Genomic DNA, 18,499 nt, shown 5'->3' on the forward strand with positions numbered 1-18,499 from the left:
TTCAGAAAGTTAGTCTAGCAAAGACAGTTGATTTTGGCTCAACAAACCACAGTCCTACCCCGTGACTTTCTCAATGACCTTTCTGCATTTAAGCTTCTACTCTGCCTTCACCCTAAGTAGTCTAGGACTAGCCTTTCACCGAATACACCTAATTTCTGCCCTGCTATGCTTAGAAAGTATAATACTATCAATATACATTGCCCTCTCCATATGACCTATTCAAACCCAAACAACATCCCCCACCTTAATGCCCATTCTTATGTTAGCATTCTCAGCCTGTGAAGCAGGCACCGGTCTAGCAGTCCTAGTAGCTTCCACCCGAACTCACGGATCGGATCATTTACACAATCTAAACCTTCTACAATGTTAAAAATTATTCTCCCCACAGTCATATTACTCCCCATAACCCTCCTATCTCCTCCAAAATTCCTATGACTCAATGTCACCTCGCACAGCCTCTTAATTGCAACCGCTAGCTTACAATGACTTCCTTCAACCTATTACCCTAGCAAAAACCTATCACCATGACTTGGAACTGATCAAATTTCATCCCCCTTATTAGTTCTATCTTGTTGACTTCTACCTCTTATAATCCTGGCAAGCCAAAATCACCTTCAACAAGAACCTCCCACACGAAAATATATTTTTACCATAACCATAATCCTCACCCAACCATTCATTATCTTGGCCTTCTCAGCCTTAGAACTGATATTATTTTATATCGCATTCGAAGCTACCCTAATCCCTACCCTAATTCTAATCACACGATGGGGTAGCCAACCAGAACGTTTAAGTGCTGGAATCTACCTCTTATTTTATACACTAATTAGTTCTCTTCCCCTATTAGTAGTGATCCTCTATCTTCACACTCAAACAGGAACTATACACATCACTATAATAAAACTTTCACACTCATCTCTTACAAACTCCTGAACAGGCCTCATATCAAGTCTAGCCCTATTGCTCGCTTTCATAGTGAAAGCTCCCCTTTACGGACTACACCTATGACTCCCAAAAGCCCACGTAGAGGCACCAATCGCAGGATCCATACTCCTAGCTGCGCTCCTCCTCAAACTTGGGGGATACGGCATTATGCGTACCTCAATAATTACAAACTCCCTATTAGACTACCTCTACTACCCATTTTTAACCCTAGCCTTATGAGGGGCACTAATAACAAGCTCCATCTGCCTACGCCAAATCGACCTTAAGTCATTAATCGCCTACTCCTCAGTAAGCCACATAGGTCTAGTCATTGCCGCAACAATAATCCAAACCCACTGATCCTTTTCAGGGGCCATAATCCTAATGATTTCACATGGACTCACCTCTTCCATACTATTTTGCCTAGCTAATACAAACTATGAACGCATACATAGTCGTACTCTCCTTCTAACACGAGGCCTACAACCCCTTTTACCTCTAACAGGAATCTGATGGCTCCTAGCCAACCTAACAAACATAGCCCTTCCTCCTACCACTAACCTGATAGCTGAATTAACTATCATAATTGCACTCTTCAACTGATCTACCTTCACCATTATCCTAACCGGAGCCGCAACTCTACTAACTGCAGCCTATACCCTCTACATACTCCTTATAACCCAACGAGGTCCAACTCCAACCTATATTACAACCACCCAAAATTCAAATACACGAGAACATCTCCTTACAACACTTCGTATCCTACCCTCCCTCCTCCTCATCCTAAAACCAGAACTAATCTCAGGAATTCCCACATGCAAGCATAGTTTTAAACCAAACATTAGACTGTGATCCTAAAAATAGAAGTTAAACTCTTCTTGCCTCCGAGGGGAGGTTTAACCAACAAGAACTGCTAACTCTTGCATCTGAGCCTAAGACCTCAGCCCCCTTACTTTTAAAGGATAATAGCAATCCACTGGTCTTAGGAGCCATTCATCTTGGTGCAAGTCCAAGGAAAAGTAATGGACTTCCCATTAATCCTCAACACCTCTATATTCTTGACCCTGGCTACCCTCTCTATACCCATCCTACTCCCCCTCCTATCCAAAAAACTACCTAAACTCTCCAACAACCATCATACACACTGTTAAAACTTCCTTCATAGTTAGTTTAATTCCCATAATCCTCTCCATCTACTTAAATATGGAAAATACCACTTTCTATTGAGAATGAAAATTTATTGCGAACTTCAAAATCCCTTTTAGCCTTAAAATAGACCAATACTCCTTAACGTTTTTTCCTATTGCACTATTTGTAACATGATCTATTCTTCAATTTACAACATGATATATAGCCTCAGAACCCCACACCACAAAATTCTCTCTTTACCTTCTAATCTTTCTCATTGCAATACTCATCCTAATCATCGCTAATAACATATTCCTCTTATTTATCGGCTGAGAGGGAGTCGGAATTATATCCTTCCTCCTGATTGGATGGTGACACGGTCGAGCAGAAGCCAACACCGCTGCACTTCAAGCCGTACTTTACAACCGTATTGGGGATTTTGGACTAATCCTCTGCATAGCATGACTAGCATCCTCAATAAACACTTGAGAAATTCAACAGCAATCCTCCCCAAACCAAATATCCCTTCTCCCTCTCTTAGGGCTCATCCTAGCCACCACAGGTAAATCCGCCCAATTTGACCTGCATCCATGACTCCCAGCAGCTATAGAAGGGCCAACCCCTGTATCTGCCCTACTCCATTCCAGCACAATAGTAGTTGCCGGAATCTTTCTACTTATTCGCACTCACCACATATTATGTAACAACCAAATTGCCCTAACTATGTGCCTTTGTATAGGTGCCCTATCCACCCTATTTGCCGCTACATGCGCTCTTACCCAAAACGACATCAAAAAAATTATTGCTTTCTCTACATCCAGCCAACTAGGACTAATAATAGTCACTATTGGCCTAAATCTACCTCAACTAGCCTTCCTACACATCTCTACGCATGCGTTCTTTAAAGCCATACTCTTCCTTTGCTCTGGGTCTATCATTCACAGCCTTAACGGTGAACAAGACATTCGAAAAATAGGAGGATTACAGAAACTACTCCCTACAACTACCTCATGCCTGACAATCGGAAATTTAGCTCTCATAGGAACACCATTTTTAGCAGGGTTTTACTCAAAAGATCTCATTATCCAAAGTCTTAACACCTCCTATCTAAACACCTGAGCACTCCTCCTAACCCTCGTAGCTACAGCTTTTACTGCAACTTACAGCCTACCTATAGCCCTACTAGTACAAACTGACTACACCCGGATTCCCTCCATTACTCCCATCAATGAAAACAACCCAGCAGTCACAAACCCAATTACTCGTCTCGCTCTCAGAAGTATTATAGCTGGTCTATTAATTACCTCTTATATCTCCCCTACAAAACCCCTCCTATAACCATACCACTGGTCACAAAAACCACTGCTATCATTATTACAACATTAGGCATCATTCTGGCATTAGAACTATCAAAACTCACACATACCTTCTCTGTCCCCAAACAAAATATCACTATAAACTTCTCCAGCACTCTAGGATATTTTACACCGCCTCAGCTCTACTAAACTCCTAAACAACGGCCAGAACGGCTATGCCTATTGGGCGGAGTCAGTGCTGATTGGTGTTACAACCCGCCCCAGGAAAAGGGGAGAGGGGGTAACTCAGGTTTTTATTAATAATTCCCTTGGGGTGGATTAAAGTGAAACGACACTAAATAATCGGTGTCTGAAAACATATACTGGCAAGGTTTATTTTAACAATTCTGTATCAACAGGCATGCTAGCAGTTTGGGAGTTGGGCTATCAGTTGGGAGGCATGGCTGAAAATAGGAAAGAAGAGCCCTAATTCCCAGGAAAGAAAGCCTGGAAGCTTTGGCTTTGTGGTGCAGTTGGTGGGCCACACTGGGCACTCCATGGGCAGGTAGCAAGAGTTTTCTGGATCTGGGAGTCAATCTGGGGGCCTCGGAGTGTTTGAGGGGAAGTTGGGAGTGTCCTGTGGGACCAGGATGGGATTTAAGGGCTCCTGGAGGGGCTGGGACGGGTGTATACTGCGGGCATCATCTAGTATTGATGGGGGTAATCAGTGAGCTGACTGTTTCATAATCATCCAAATTTTAACATACAATATGATTATTAGAATAAAAAGCAAAAAGGTAATATCAACAAAACAGTAACAGGGTGAAGCTCTTAGTTGAAGACTGGTTTCTTCTTTTTCTCCAGTGATTTTAATTCTTTTTTGTCTGGGTTTTAATCCCATCTTTGGCATTTTGCTGCGAACATTTTGTCCCCATATCCATTGGAAATTGTATTAACTGTTGATGAGAACAAAGTGGAATCCCAAGGTATGTGATATATTGATAGGATTTCACTGGTTGGCTTTTAATTTGTCCAGGTTTATCGCCATAATGCTTCTGCTCTTTAACCACTTGAATCAGAATGAATTGAGTTGTTTTCTGGGTCGGGTTCTCTTTTTGAGTCCAAGGTTTTTTAGTGGATTCAGTATCAGGTACAAAGGAAATTGAGGGAGGTAAAGAATAATCTTCCCTTTGTTCATTATCACAGGGATCACTCAGTCTATTTTCATTAATGTGAGGAAAGCTGGGAGACTCTAGAAACATCAGTTGAACTTCAAATTCTCCTTGTTTCTTTCTCTCCTGAGACTTAGAATCAGGGTTCTCTGTGGTTTCCCAAGTCTCAGTGCCAGGGTAAGACACTGGTTTATGAAGTTGCCTGACCAAACCAGGAGCCTGTTTTTTTAGCAACAGTTTTCTCTCTGCACTCTGGCGCAACAAGACTTTGAAGGTGGTCAACCTCAGTTTGAAGCAGCTCATTTTTAGCAACAAGTTTATCCGATTTTTCTCCTGTTTCCCTCTCAAAGGCTAACGATGACTTCAGCACCACATTTTCTGATTTCAAAACAGTAGATTCAACATCAGAAATCCATTCATGACTTCCCTGTCAGCACTCCATCCAAATGTCTGTGCTCTCACTTTGACCTGAGAGAAACCTCAGGCAGGTGGAAAAGGGCAGATAAAGAAAAAACAGATGGGTCCAGCAGAAGTGATGCTGCTTCTGTCAAAAGCAGAGCAGAGACCGAAAGCACTTTAGGAAGTTGCTTACAGAAGCACTTGTGCATTCCAAGTTCCAGCTCAGGAGTCTCAGTGACTTGTCCAACATGGGAGCTCCTTTTCCATTTCTCAACCCCCAGATTCCTCAGGAGTAGGAAACTGGAAACACTGACTGAGAAAAGCTCCATTCCTTCCTAATTGCGCTTTGTCCTTCCCATTTGACAGTGCTCTTGGAAATGTGCTGCTGTGATCTAGATCTGTGAGCAGCCCTGACCTCCCAGAGCACTCATCCAATGGCAGGAAGACCCCACCTGGCTCCTGCTGGGGTTCTTGCCACCACGACCCAGTATGGGTCAGTGGAATGGGGAGCAGGGTGGTGGGACCAGGAAGGACCAGTTACGGGGGTTGGGGGCACTTCAGCATCTCCATCAAGGTCAGACCAGTATAGACCAGTATAGACCAGTATAGACCAGTAAAAAACCAGTACGGACCAGTATGGACCAGTATGGACCAGTACAGGTCACTAGAACAGCGAGCAGGGTGGTGGGACCAGTAAGGACCAGTTAAGGGGGTTGGGGGCACTTCAGCATCTCCATCAAGGTCAGACCAGTACAGACCGGTACAAACCAGTATGGACCAGTATAGACCAGTATAAACCAGGGTAGAGCAGTATAAACCGACATAAACCAGTACGGGTCACTGAAACAGGGAATGGGGTGGTGGGATCAGTAAGGACCAGTTAAGGGGGTTGGGGGCGCTTCATTATCTCCGTCAAGGTCAGACCAGTACAGACCAGTATAAACCAGGATAGACCAGTATAAACCAGTATGGACCAGTACGGGTCACTGGAACGCGGAATGGGGTGGTGGGACCAGTAAGGACCAGTTAAGGCAGAACTCAGCTGGGACTTAGTGGTTTGGGGGTGGGCGTGTCCCTTCTTTAGGTGGGCGTGGTCTCTCCCTGGTGGGCGTGTCCCATCCCAAGGTGGCCATAGCCTCTGCAAGTGGGCGTGTCTTTTGCATCCTCTCCCCCTCCCTGAACTGGGAGCTCAACTGGGACTTACTGGGTTTTGGGTGGGCCCCTCCCCCCCAGTGACGTCACCGGGTCCCAAAAATAGCCCCAGGGGCCCAAACTGGAGGGGGGACCTGGAGCCGCTCCCAGTGTGACCAGTTCAGGTACCGGGAGGGACTGGGAGGGAACTGGGAGGGACTGGGAGGGACTGGGAGGGGGCAGGGCTTCCCCCCCTCCCCCCCCTCCGTGTCCTTGGGGTGACCTTGGGGAGGGAGGGGGATGGGCCGCTCCCAGTGGCTCCCAGTAGCTCCCAGTAACCCCAGTAATGCCTCCGGTATCTCCAGTGACCCCCCCAGTAACCCCAGTGACCCCCCCAGTAGCTCCTAGTAGCTCCCAGTAACCCCAGTGTCTATCCCAGTAGCTCCCAGTAACTCCCAGTAATCCTAGTGTCCACCCCAGTAACTCCCAGTAATCCCAGGGTCCACCCCAGTAGCTCCCAGTAACTCCCAGTAAGCCCCCCAGTAGCTCCCAGTAACTCCCAGTAACCCCAGTGACCCCCCCAGTAGCTCCCAGTAACCCCAGTGTCCATCCCAGTAACCCCAGTGACCCCCCCAGTAGCTTCCAGTAGCTCCCAGTAACTCCCAGTGTCCCCCCCATTGCCTCCCAGTATGTCCCAGTTTAACCCAGTTCCCCCCCCCCTGGGGGCCCTGGGCCGGGTGGGGGAGGGGCTGGCTCACATTTCCATGGCAACATCCCTTTCCCTCTGGCCCAGTTTCTCCCAGTTCCTCCCAGTTTAACCCAGTTTTTCCACATTTTTCCCCATTTTTCCACATTTCCCCCCATTTTCCCCAGTTTTCCCAGATTTTCCCAGATTTTTCCCAGATTTTCCCAAGATTTTTTACCATTTTTTTAAATCTTTCCCCATTTTTCCCCATTTTCTGGGATTTTTTCCCATTTTTCTCCATTTCCCCCCATTTTCCCCAGAATTTCCAGCATTTCCCCCCCAGTTTGTCCCCATTTTCCCAGATTTCTCCCAGATTTTCCCAGATTTTTCCCTATTTTTTCCCCTTTTTCCCGGATTTTTCCCAGATTTTTCCTCCACTTTTCCCAGAATTTCCCACATTTTCCCAGATTTTTCCCACATTTTTTCCCATTTTTCCCACATTTTCTCAGATTTTTCTCCAGATTTTCTTCAGATTTTCCCACATTTTCCCAGATTTCCCCCCATTTTTCTTGATTTTTCCCGATTTTCCCCATTTTTCCGGATTTTTTTCCCATTTTTTCCCATTTTCACACATTTTTCCTCATTTTCCTCCATTTTCACGGATTTCTCCTCATTTCCCCCATTTTCCCACAGTTTTTCCCAATTTTTTCACATTTTCCCAGATTTTTCCCCATTTTCCCTATTTTCCCCAGATTTTTCCCCATTTCACCCCCATTTTCTCGGATTTTTCCCCATTTTCCCACATTTTCCCAAATTTTTTCCCACATTTTCCCAGATTTTCTCCCTATTTCCCCAGATTTTTCCTCATTTTTCCCATTTTTTCCCAGATTTTTTCCCAATTATTTTCCCCATTTTCCCAGATTTCCCCCCTTTTTTTCCCACATTTCCCCCGATTTTTTCCCAATTTCCCCCCATTTTCCATGATTTTTCCCACATTTTTTCCACATTTGCCCAGATTTTTCCTCATTTTCCCCCATTTTTCCCAGATTTTTCCCCATTTTTCTCAGATTTTTTCCCCATATTTCCAGATTTTCCCAGAATATTCCCCATTTTCCCCCCATTTTTTCCCTATTTTCCCAGATTTTTCCCATTTTTTCCCCTTCCCCCCCATTTTTTCCACATTTTTCCCAGATTTTCTCCCATTTTCCCCAGAATTTCCCAGGGTTTTTCCCAATTTTTCCCTATTTTCCCAGTTTTTTACCAATTTTTTTCCCATTTTCCCGGATTTCTTCTCCATTTCCCCCCATTTTCCCAGATTTTCCCCCCATTTTTCCCACATTTTCCCAGATTTTCACACATTTTTCCCCATTTTCCCCCTTTTTTTCCTCATTTTTCCATATTTTCCCATATTTTCCCCCATTTTCCCCAGAATTTCCCACATTTTCCCCCATTTTTCCCCAGTTCCCCGGATTTTTCTCACATTTTTCCCAGAATTTTCCGCAATTTCCCCATTTGCCCACATTTTCCCAGATTTTTCACCATTTTCCTGATTTTCCCCCCATTTTGCCCACATTTTCACACATTTTTCTCCAGATTTCCCACACATTTTTCCCCCATTTCCCCACATTTTCTTGGATTTTTGGGTCCCCAGTTTTCCAAATTTCCCAAATTTCCCCAGTGGGAAAAAATGGGGGGAAAAAACCAGGAATTTTGGGGAAAATGGGGAAAAATTGGGGGAAAAAGTGGGAAATTTGGTGAACACGAATGAAAAATTGGGAAAAATGGGGGAAAATTTGAGAAAAAAGTGGGAAATTTGGGGAAAATTGATAAAAATGGGGAAAAATGGGGGGAAATTTAGGAAAACTGGGGGAAAATCTGGGAAAATGTGGAAAAACGGGGGAAATTTTGGGGAAAAAGTCAGAAATTTGGGGAAATGGGGGATTTTGAGGGGAAATGGAGGGAAAACTGGGAAAAAAGTAAGAAATTTGGAGAAAACGGGTGAAAAATCAGGAATAATGGGGGATAATTGGGAAAAATTAGGGGAAATTTAGGAAAAAATTGGGAAAAAATGGCGGAATTTGGGGAAAATGGGGAAATTTGGGAAAAATGGGGTGAATTGAAAAAAAAAAGGGGGAATTTGGGTAAAATTGGATGAAAAATTGGGGAAAGTTGGGAAAAATAGGGGGAAATTTGGGGAAAATGGGAAAAAATGGGGGAAATTTGGGAACAATGGAAGGAATTTGGAAAAAAAATGGGGAAAAATTGAGAAAAATGGGGAAATTTGGGAAAAATGGGGGAAATGGGGGGAAAATTGGGGAAAGAGTGGGAAATTTGGGAGAAATGGATGAAAAACTGGGAAAAATGAGGGGAAATTTGGGAAAAACTTGGGTGTCCCCACCAGGTTCGGCCCCGCCATGGCCCCAATAGCCCCGGGATCAGGTGAGACCCCTACCCCATGCCCTGACCCCTCCCCCTCCCCGAGGTCACTGCCCTGACCCCCCGAGTCCAGGCTGTGACCCCTCCCCCACCCCGTGGCCCCTCCCACACTTTATGGCCCCTTCCCCATTCTGTGGCCCCTACCCCATTCTGTAGCCCCTACCCCACTCTGTGACCCCTCTCCCACTTCATGGCCCCTCCCCTACTCTCTGACCGCTCCCCCACTCTATGGCCCCTCATCCACTTTATGGCCCCTCCCCCATTCTGTGACCCCTCTCCCACTCGGTGGCCCCTCCCCCACTTTACGGTCTCTCCCCCACTCTGTGACCCCTCCCCCACCGACAGCTTCTCCCTGCAGAGAGAACAGACAACACACTATTTCACTTCTCACTTTAACAAAGCTCTTTTCTCCTTCAAGCCCCTCAAAGGCACCAAGGCCACATAGGAGGCCACACAAAAACAGTACTCCTCTTCCCACTTGACTACACCTTCTCCCTCACTGTTCTACAGGGAACACCAGGAATCTGCTCGCAGAGGCCTCTCCTTTCCCATCAGTAGCTCAGCACAAGGAGTTAAAGGAGCTCAAGCCTTAGGCCACAAGAGCTGACAGCGAGGAAACTTTGGGAGCAAACTAATGCTGCTAAAACGGACCCAGCTGAATCCAGCACACAATCACAGAATCCAAGAGTCCTTCAGCTTGGAAAAGACCTCCAAGCTCACTGAGTCTTGTGCAGCCCCTCCCCGACCGCCTGCAGGGACTGGATGATGCTTTGCACAAGCACCAAAAGGAATGTTGTGAAAGCCATGGTCTGCAGGAGGACACAGAGAAGGGCTTGGTTGGGGCTGGGAAGGAGGGAGCTGGCGCTGGGGGAGCGGGGATGGAGCCTCGGGGATGTGGCGCAGCAAGGACAGGGGCCCAGGCAGCTGGCAGGCGGCAAGGCCTCACCCCCTGCCCCAGCAGCAGCACCGGGCCCTGCCCAAGGCGCTCCTGCCAGGGGCTGGGCCCTGCAGGCAGGGGCAGAACCCACTCCCTGGGGCGGCCTTGCTGCCCTGGCCCTCGTCCGGCCCAGCCTCTCCCTGTGTGCGTGCTCCCCACAGCACAGGCTGCACTGGGCAGCATCCCCTGATGGGCCCTGCCGAGCTGCCCCACGGGGACACTTCCCTTTTATGTCACAGGTACCACAGCCTGTCCCAGCCAGCCCTGCCCATTGTCCCCACCCCGGCTCAGTGACTCACAGTGGCCCCTGGCAACCAAAGAACCAAAGCCCCACACCCCCAGAGTGCAGCCCTACCCATGTGCAAGGGGCCCCCAAAGGGTTCCCTGCACAAAGCAGCCCCTCCAAACCCTTGTCAGATAGAAAACTGGGGGACGTGACCCTTGGATGCTTTTAGTACAGAGATACAAGCTTTTCTTGAATAATGGAGGGGGGCACTTTCTATTAATTAATATTTACAGTTATCCATTTGGCGACAGGATGTCCTACAGGCTAATGTGGTGTCACATTTGGAGTGAAAAGTACTTTTCAAAGAAACCCAGGGTGCATGGGTGATGCAGAGGAAGCTGCCAAGTCACCCAATGTGAAGCTCAACACTGCTTTGCAACAACACTGCCCTTTCACACACATCTTTGGCAAAGACAAAGATGTCAGGCTTTAGTTTCTAAATCAGTAACACTTGACAAGACCTCTTTGTGAACTGACAGCAAGAGAACTTAGGAGCAGCTTAGGGTTGGCAAGAAGAGAAGGGCTGATGGGTATGTCATGAACACTGACAGCTGGGTGGTCGTGGAGCTGACCAAGGACTGCCAGATACAAAAGACATCACCTGCTGGACTTGGCCCAAACACCAGCCCCTCCTCTCCCTTCTCAACCACTCAACCACAGCCTGCACACACCCACACCTGCCAGGGCCAACTGGCTGTTTCTCTTCTCTTTTCTGCCTGGGGGCGAAGGAAGGACAGGGAGGGCATTTGCCTTCGGGCCAGAGGGAAGGGGAAGGAGATCCCCCCAAATCCATCCCTGGCAGGATGGGGGCTGGAGGAGACATTGGGGGACCCCCAAGAATATTTTTGAGGGGAAGAAAGGATGGGGGCACCCACAGGGGGTTGGGGGGGGGGGAGGGACCCAGGAATCTCGTGGTGGGACACTGGGGAGTTCCCAGTAGTTTCTTGGGGGGGTGGACCCCCAGCAGTCCGGGGTGGAAAAATGGATGGAGGAATCCGCCGTAAAGAGTTGGTGACACCCAAAAGACTCTAGGAGGGGGTCGGGAGGGGTCCCGGAGTCCTGAAGAGTGTTTGGGGGTCCCCAGGAGGGAGTCTGGGGGTCTGAGGTGGTCCCAGGAGATTTTCAAGGGTTAAGGGGATGCACAGGAGATTTGGGGGAGGAGGGTAAAAGGCGGAGGGTCCCCAGGAGTCTTGGGGGGGATCTGGGCGGTTCCCGAGAGTCTTGGGGGAGATTCGGAGGGGTCACCAGGAGCCCCCGGACCCCCTGAACTCACCCGACACCACCATGGCCTCGTTGGGGCCGCACGTGAAAAACAGCGCGGCGGGGGGAGACCCTGGGGCCGGGATCGATCAGGACCAATCAGGTTCAATCCCGATCCTCCCCTCCCCCGCCATCACTGCCCCGCTCCCGGCAGTCCCCGTGGAAGTTTCGACGTTCTATTGGGTGACTCACCGGCACAAGGACAGGGGCCCAGTAGAATTTGGCAATGACGTCATTCCAGCAGAGCCGTTCTATTGGCTGCGACCCACAAGGGAGCCCCAAAACCTGTTAATGGTTTGGGGGGAAAGGACAGCCGGCACGACCGGGAACGGGGGTGCAGAGGGTGTTAAAGTGCCCAGGAAAGGGGTAAAAAACTTTCCCCTCTCCCTCCCAGTGCCCCCTCAGCCCATCCCAGTGTCTCCCCTCTCTCCCAGCTCCCCCTCAGCCCATCCCAGTGTCTCTCCCAGTGCCCCCTCGACCCATCCCAGTCTCTCCCCTGCTCTCCCAGTGCCCCCTCAGCCCATCCCAGTCTCTCCCCTGCTCTCCCAGTGCCCCCGTCCATCGAGGTCCCAGCCAGGCCCTGCCCCCTGATCTGCTCCGGCCTGGATTTCTCCCCTGCAGGGGCAGTTGAGGTGGCTCCAGGGCGGGCGGGAGCTTTCGGGGCAGGGGGTGGCTCCTGACATGCTGCTGGAACCGCCCCTGTCTGGGCGGGCCTGTCAGCCTGGGGCACCTCCTCACCCGAGCCTGGGGGACGGGTCGGCAACTGGGAGGGGCTTTGGGAAGGAATGGGGAGGCTGAGAAGGGGTTGGAGGTCGTGGAGGTAACTGGGAAGGTGTTTGGGGGAGTCTGGGGGTTTGGGAGGGAGGTTGGGGAGATTGGGGCAGCTGTGAGGGGTTTTGGGGAATCGTCGGGGATGTGGGAAGGAACTGGGAGAGAGTTTGGGGGCATACTCAAGGGGAAGGGGGCAACTAGGAGAGGGTTTGAAAGGTTCTGGGAGGGCTGGAGGTAACTGGGAGGGGTTTGGGGGCATCTTGTGGGTTTTTGTGGGTCTGGGAGGCAGTCTGGGGGCCTCGGAGGGTTTAAGGGGAAGTTGGGAGTGTCCTGTGGGACCGGGATGGGATTTGAGGGTTCCTGGAGGGGCTGGGAGGGCTTTATGCCTTTATACGGCGGGCATTGTCTAGTATTGATGGGGGTAATCTGTGAGTTGACTGTTTCATAATCATCCAAATTTTAACAAGACTTTGAAGGTGGTCAACCTCAGTTTGAAGCAGCTCATTTTTAGCAACAAATTTATCCGATTTTTCTCCTGTTTCCCTCTCAAAGGCTAACGATGACTTCAACACCACATTTTCTGATTTCAAAACAGTAGACTCAACATCAGAAATCCATTCATGACTTCCCTGTCACCACTCCATCCGAATGTCTGTGCACTCACTGTGACCGGAGAGAAACCTGCCTGTTTGCAGCACACTGACTGGGCAACTTTTCTTTTTGCAGGTGGAAAAGGGCAGATAAAGAAAAAACAGATGGGTCCAGCAGAAGTGATGCTGCTTCTGTCAAAAGCAGAGCAGAGGCCGAAAGCACTTTAGGAAGTTGCTTACAGAAGCACTTGTGCATTCCAAGTTACAGCTCAGGAGTCTCAGTGACTTGTCCAGCATGGGAGCTCCTTTTCCATTTCTCAACCCCCAGATTCCTCAGGAGTAGGAAACTGAAAACACTGACTGAGAAAAGCTCCATTCCTTCCTAATAATTGTGCTTTGTCCTTCCCATTTGACAGTGCTCTTGGAAATGTGCTGGTGTGATCTGGATCTGGGAGCAGCCCTGACCTCCCACAGCCCTGACCACACACACCTCATCCAACGGCAGGAAGAACCTGCCTGGCTCCTGCTGGGGTTCTCACCACCCACCGACAGCTTCTCCCTGCAGAGGGGTGGGCAACTACCCAGGCAGGATGAGACCTGACGCCATCAGGCAGCAAAGTCCCTGCCCTGGCACAAAGAACCCCGGAGCACAGGGACCCTGCTCTGCAGGACAGCCCCGGGCATCCCTGGCTGCACCCCCACCTTCCCACCCCGCAGCCATCCCTGCGAGAAGGAGCCCACCTGCGCTGTCCCTCTGACGGTGCTGCAGGGAAGGCCTGCCCTGGAGAACACCCTCCTCCGGCGCAACAGAGAAACTGGGAGAGTCCTGACAGATGTGCAAGGCTGTGGGATGTGGTAGCTTTAGGAGATTCCTCCAGGAACACAAGCAACATTGCCCTGCACCTGTAGACTCACTCTGCAGAGGAGTGTGAAGTTGTGTCCCCAAGTTGTGTCTCAGCTGAACACCTGCCATCTTTCTGCTGCCTTTAACCTCCCTTTGCCTTTCTTCTCTTCTCTCGTGCCTACAGGTAGTGCCCTCGGCCCTGCTGGGCTGTGCAGAGGAGCTGCTCCTGGGCAGAGTTGTCGCTCTGCAGTGCTGCCCGCTTGCCAGGATTTCCCTGTGTGCCAGGAGCCCGGCCCAGCTGAGCAGCACAGCAAGAGCCAAAGGCAGCCCTTTCTCTGCCCCTCTGGGTTCCCCGCAGGTGTCCCTGGGGCTCCAGGGGAACCTGCTGTGGAACAGACTGAAGGAAACAGTGATGTTCCCTCTTCTCACCTCTTCAGTGACACTTCTTTCCAGCAGTGACACTTCTTTCCAGCAGTGACATTTCTCCTCTTAGAAAATTACCAGGGTATGATGATCACCTTTTCTAGTTTCATCATTACACAGGACACCAGGAGGGTGACAGCAAAGGATCTGGTAACTCCCTGGCACAGCGGGGGTTTTCCTGGAGTCACACAGAGAAATGTGTCAGGGCTCTGAGAGGTGTCCAACCCTGAGCTGGACTGATGCACACACGGGGGTGTTCAGAGACACGAGTCCTTCCCTGGCACACACACAGGCAGTTCATTGCAGCAGGGGCAGTGTCTCCCTGGGCTCCTGCTACCACTCCCAGAGCCTGGAGCCACCTCAGCCCTGTAATGCTCCCACCCTGCCCACTCCTACACTTCAGATGAACATTGGGGTTTTCTAGTCACTGGAACTGCCCAGACCAGCCCCTCCCTGGTCCCCCCATCTCCCTGCCCCGCCCCAGCCCAGCAGAGCAACACAGTCGTTTCTGGTCCTGCAGCAAATAAGGGAGGCAATAGAGGACAGAGGGACAGTGACTGCATGTCTGGACTGCTCAGGAGATCATCAGCTCAGGCGGCAGTTCCTGCAGCCCCAGGGCCAGACCTGCTTCGCAGTGGCCCAGGCAGCTGCTGCCACGTGGGCACAAGCTCTGCTGCCCAGGAGGGTCCTGTAGTGAAGGGCTTTGCAGATGGCAACGTAGCGGTCATAGGACATGATGGTGAGAAGGGCAAGCTCCGCTGTGATCAAGAAGAAAAGCAAAAAACACCTGTGCAGCTCATCTTGAGTAGGACATGCCCCTGGTGTTCCAGAGGGAATTGGCCATGGCTTTGGGGAGAGTGGTGCAGATGCAGCCCGGGTGTGTGAGGGAGAGGTGGAGCAGGAAGAAGTCCCTGGGCGGTGTGCAGGTGGTGGTGGCAGACTACGGCGCTGAGGATGAGGCTGTTGCCCAGGAGGGCAGCCAGGGAGATGCCCAGGAAGAAGCAGAAGTGCAAGAGCTGCAGCCAGGAGGAGGAAGTGGGGGATGGAGCTGCTGTTGGACATGAGCTTCCTCCGGGCATCAGGAAATGTCCAAGGAGGAAAAGGCAGTGAAAACTTTGGGACAGGTTTCCTAGATCAAACCCATGAATTCCTCTGAGCATCTACCCTCATCCCAAGTATTTGCAGTCACACATATATAGATTCTGGACTGTAGAAGACAGGCTTAGCATGACTTTAAGATGATTTCTTCTCAATTTTTTGATTTATTTTTCTACTGCCAGGTGTGAGAGGGGCATCGTGGAACCAAAGGAACCCTGAGACATTTCAGAATCCCACATGTGTTGGGTCTGTCTGAGCTGGAGTTCATTTTCTCACTGCAGGCGTCACAGTGCTGTGCTTTGCATTGGGAGCTACAAAGGGGTTAATCACACCAGTGCTTTGGCAACTGCTGAGCAGGGCTGGTGCAGCATCTGCATTGTCATCTTCGTCCCCTGAATCGGGGGCAAGATCATGGGAGGCGATACAGACAGGTCAGTTGAGCCAAATGGACCAAAGGGACATTGCAGAATATATGGCGTCAGCTCAGCTACAAGAGCTCAGGAAAGGAACAGGAAAGGGGGAAAATCCATTTTTTTACAATACATGCCTTCTGAGCGGCTTCTCTGTGTGGTGAAGCCCTGCTTCCCATGAAGTGGTCAGGTATCGCTGCTGACAGGAAGTAGAGAGAAAACCTTTTTTTTCCCTCTTCACTTATGCATGCGCAAACTTTGGCTTTTGCTTTAGTAAAGTGCCTGATCTCAAGGTATAAATAATTTTCCATCTTATTCTGTCTCTTCTGTCTGGCTGGGAAGGGCAGCAATAGAGCAGCTTGGTGGGCACCTGGCATCCAGGTAAGGTCAACCCACTGCAACATTGCAGGGTCTCATGGAACCAAAGGACTGCTGGGAGACTGGGGGAACTCACGGAATCAAGTGGCCGTCGTGGCACTGCCCTGCATCATAGAAGCAAATGTTCCCTGGGAAACTACAGAAACCAGGGACTTAAGGGACATCATTGGGATGTGTGGGACGTCATGGAATTAAACAAACCGTGGGATATCTTTGGAACTTCATGGAATCAAAGGGATAAAACAAAAGAATAAAACCCCATGACCAGAAACCATTGGATCGAACATTTCTTTAATATGCCAGTTGGGGATTCATGGGGGTACTCTGCCATGCATGAATCAAAGAATCAGTATAAATTTCGGAGTATAAATACAGTGATACTTGAAAGACCCTCCCCTTCACAAGCAGTCCAAAATTCTCTCATGATTTTAGGGTCAAATAGCCTCTTGGATTTTATTCGTGGAGCAAGACTGCCATCTAGCGTCCATTTCTTCTGGGAGGGGCAGTCATTTTCACAGGGTGGTCTTCTCCCTTAGCAGACCTCGTAGCATCTCTGATTGATCTATTCGACCCCTAACCCCTAATCTAAATGCTTTAGGACCAACTAAGACGTGTCTTAGAACTTCCCATTTGCTTAAACAATGTATAATTGACTTTCTTCTTAACTAAACAATCTCTTATTAAACAAGTTTTCTGAGGCCTGTAAGCTAATTTCTTGAAGATGGGCATATGATACGCTCTCTATTAGTTCCCATGTATCATCTACATTCTCTCTCCTACAACTAATTGTAGTCTTAAAAGAAAAGAAAAGACTGCTACCATGCCAAGAAAGCAAACCCCTTTGTTGATTAGGATTTTTATCTAAGAAAAACTTGTGATTTACGAAGCCATTAAGGATGGAGATCCTCTCTCATTTCAGTGCCATTGTGACAATATGGGGCCTCATGTAACACATGGAACACAGAACACTGCACATTCCCAAGCAATCAAGGGGCCATTGTAACACTCCAGGGCCTCATGGAAGACGGATGCCCCGCAGAGAGACCTCAAATCAGAGGTTTGGGCAATCCTCAACCAGAGGAAGTTCAACAAGGGGAAGTACCAGATTCTGTCCCTGTGATGGGGTAACCCCGAATGTCCGGACAGACTGGGAAGGATATTCTGCCTAGCAGCGCTGGAAAATGGCCTCTGGGGTCCTGGTGGATGGCCAGTTGGCCAAGAGTCATTGGTGCTCTAGCGGAGGCTCACTGCTCGATCACAGGAGGGTTTTCAGACACACGAGTCCTTTACTTGCACACAGACACAGACAGTTCATGGCAGCAGGGGCAGTATCTCCTGGGGTTCCTGCTGCCACGCCAGGAGCCTGGATGCACCTAAGCCCTTGTGGGGTACCACCTGCTCTGCCACTATCTGAGATGCCCCACCGCCTGAGAGACGGAAACGCGGAGCTCTGTCCAAGAGAAGCACATCCCAGAGCTGCACGCATGGGCTTTGCCAGGATTTAGAACCGTAAATGCAATGTGACACCGAGACACTCTTTGTCCCACATAACTTCAAGGTCTCCCCAGGAGGTTGATGGCAATTGTTCTTGCTCAGGGTCATCTCCCCACACCAACAGCAGGTGTGTGCTCAAGACTTGTCTGGGCAATGCAAACAGATACACCCTGTCTAGTTCTTCCGGTCTCTCCAAGGAAGGCAAAAGAATCTCTGTGTGCCGGGTGAGAAGCCAGTGCTGGAAGTTGTGGTTCTCTTGTGAGTGCCAAGAGCGGATGGCAGGTCTGTGATGAATGCCCTGAGGAGATGACCTGGGTTTTCCAGTGCACATGGCAATAGATCACACCCTGCTTTGGTGGTCATTTATGTCTTACGGAGGTAGCAGAGATGGGAAAGAGAATGAAATTTTTGAATGTGCCTCTGAGTGCCCCTCAACCTGCTGCAAATGTGCAGATTGCAGTACATCCAGTTCAGGTGTGAGAGGCTGTTCCCTGGTCCTCTGAGCAAGAAGAGCTGGACGAGGGACACAGCAGAACTCGCTTCCTGAGCCTGTATCTCCATGAATCCCAAAGCAAGTGCGAGGGGTTATGCCGCGTCCGAGTTTTCTCAGGGGAAGGTGTTTCTCCCATGCATTGCCTCCCCGTGGCACTAGTGCCACAGCCCCCGACAAAACCACAAGTGGTCTTTGTCCCTAGCAAAAGTGCTCCTACTGCTAGCAGGGATGTTCCACTGGAAAGGTCAGTAGATTTTGAGTCCGGAGGGCACTGAGCCCGGAGGGATGTTCTGCCTCTCGTGCCCCTCGACCATTCTCGCAAGCCCAGCCCGGCCACGCCGGTTC

At 49.7% G+C, this 18,499-nt stretch overlaps 1 protein-coding gene across 2 annotated transcripts in view; it reads right to left on the reverse strand.

The window, feature by feature from the left end:
- LOC127462093 (uncharacterized) overlaps nt 1–18,499 on the reverse strand; it is a 256,860-nt gene that overhangs the window by 102,602 nt on the left and 135,759 nt on the right. The window lies entirely within an intron of this gene.

The sequence above is a fragment of the Manacus candei genome, unplaced genomic scaffold (assembly GCF_025592945.1).
Source record: "Manacus candei isolate 608988 ecotype Guabito, Panama unplaced genomic scaffold, ASM2559294v1 h1tg000002l, whole genome shotgun sequence".
NCBI lineage: Eukaryota > Metazoa > Chordata > Aves > Passeriformes > Pipridae > Manacus > Manacus candei.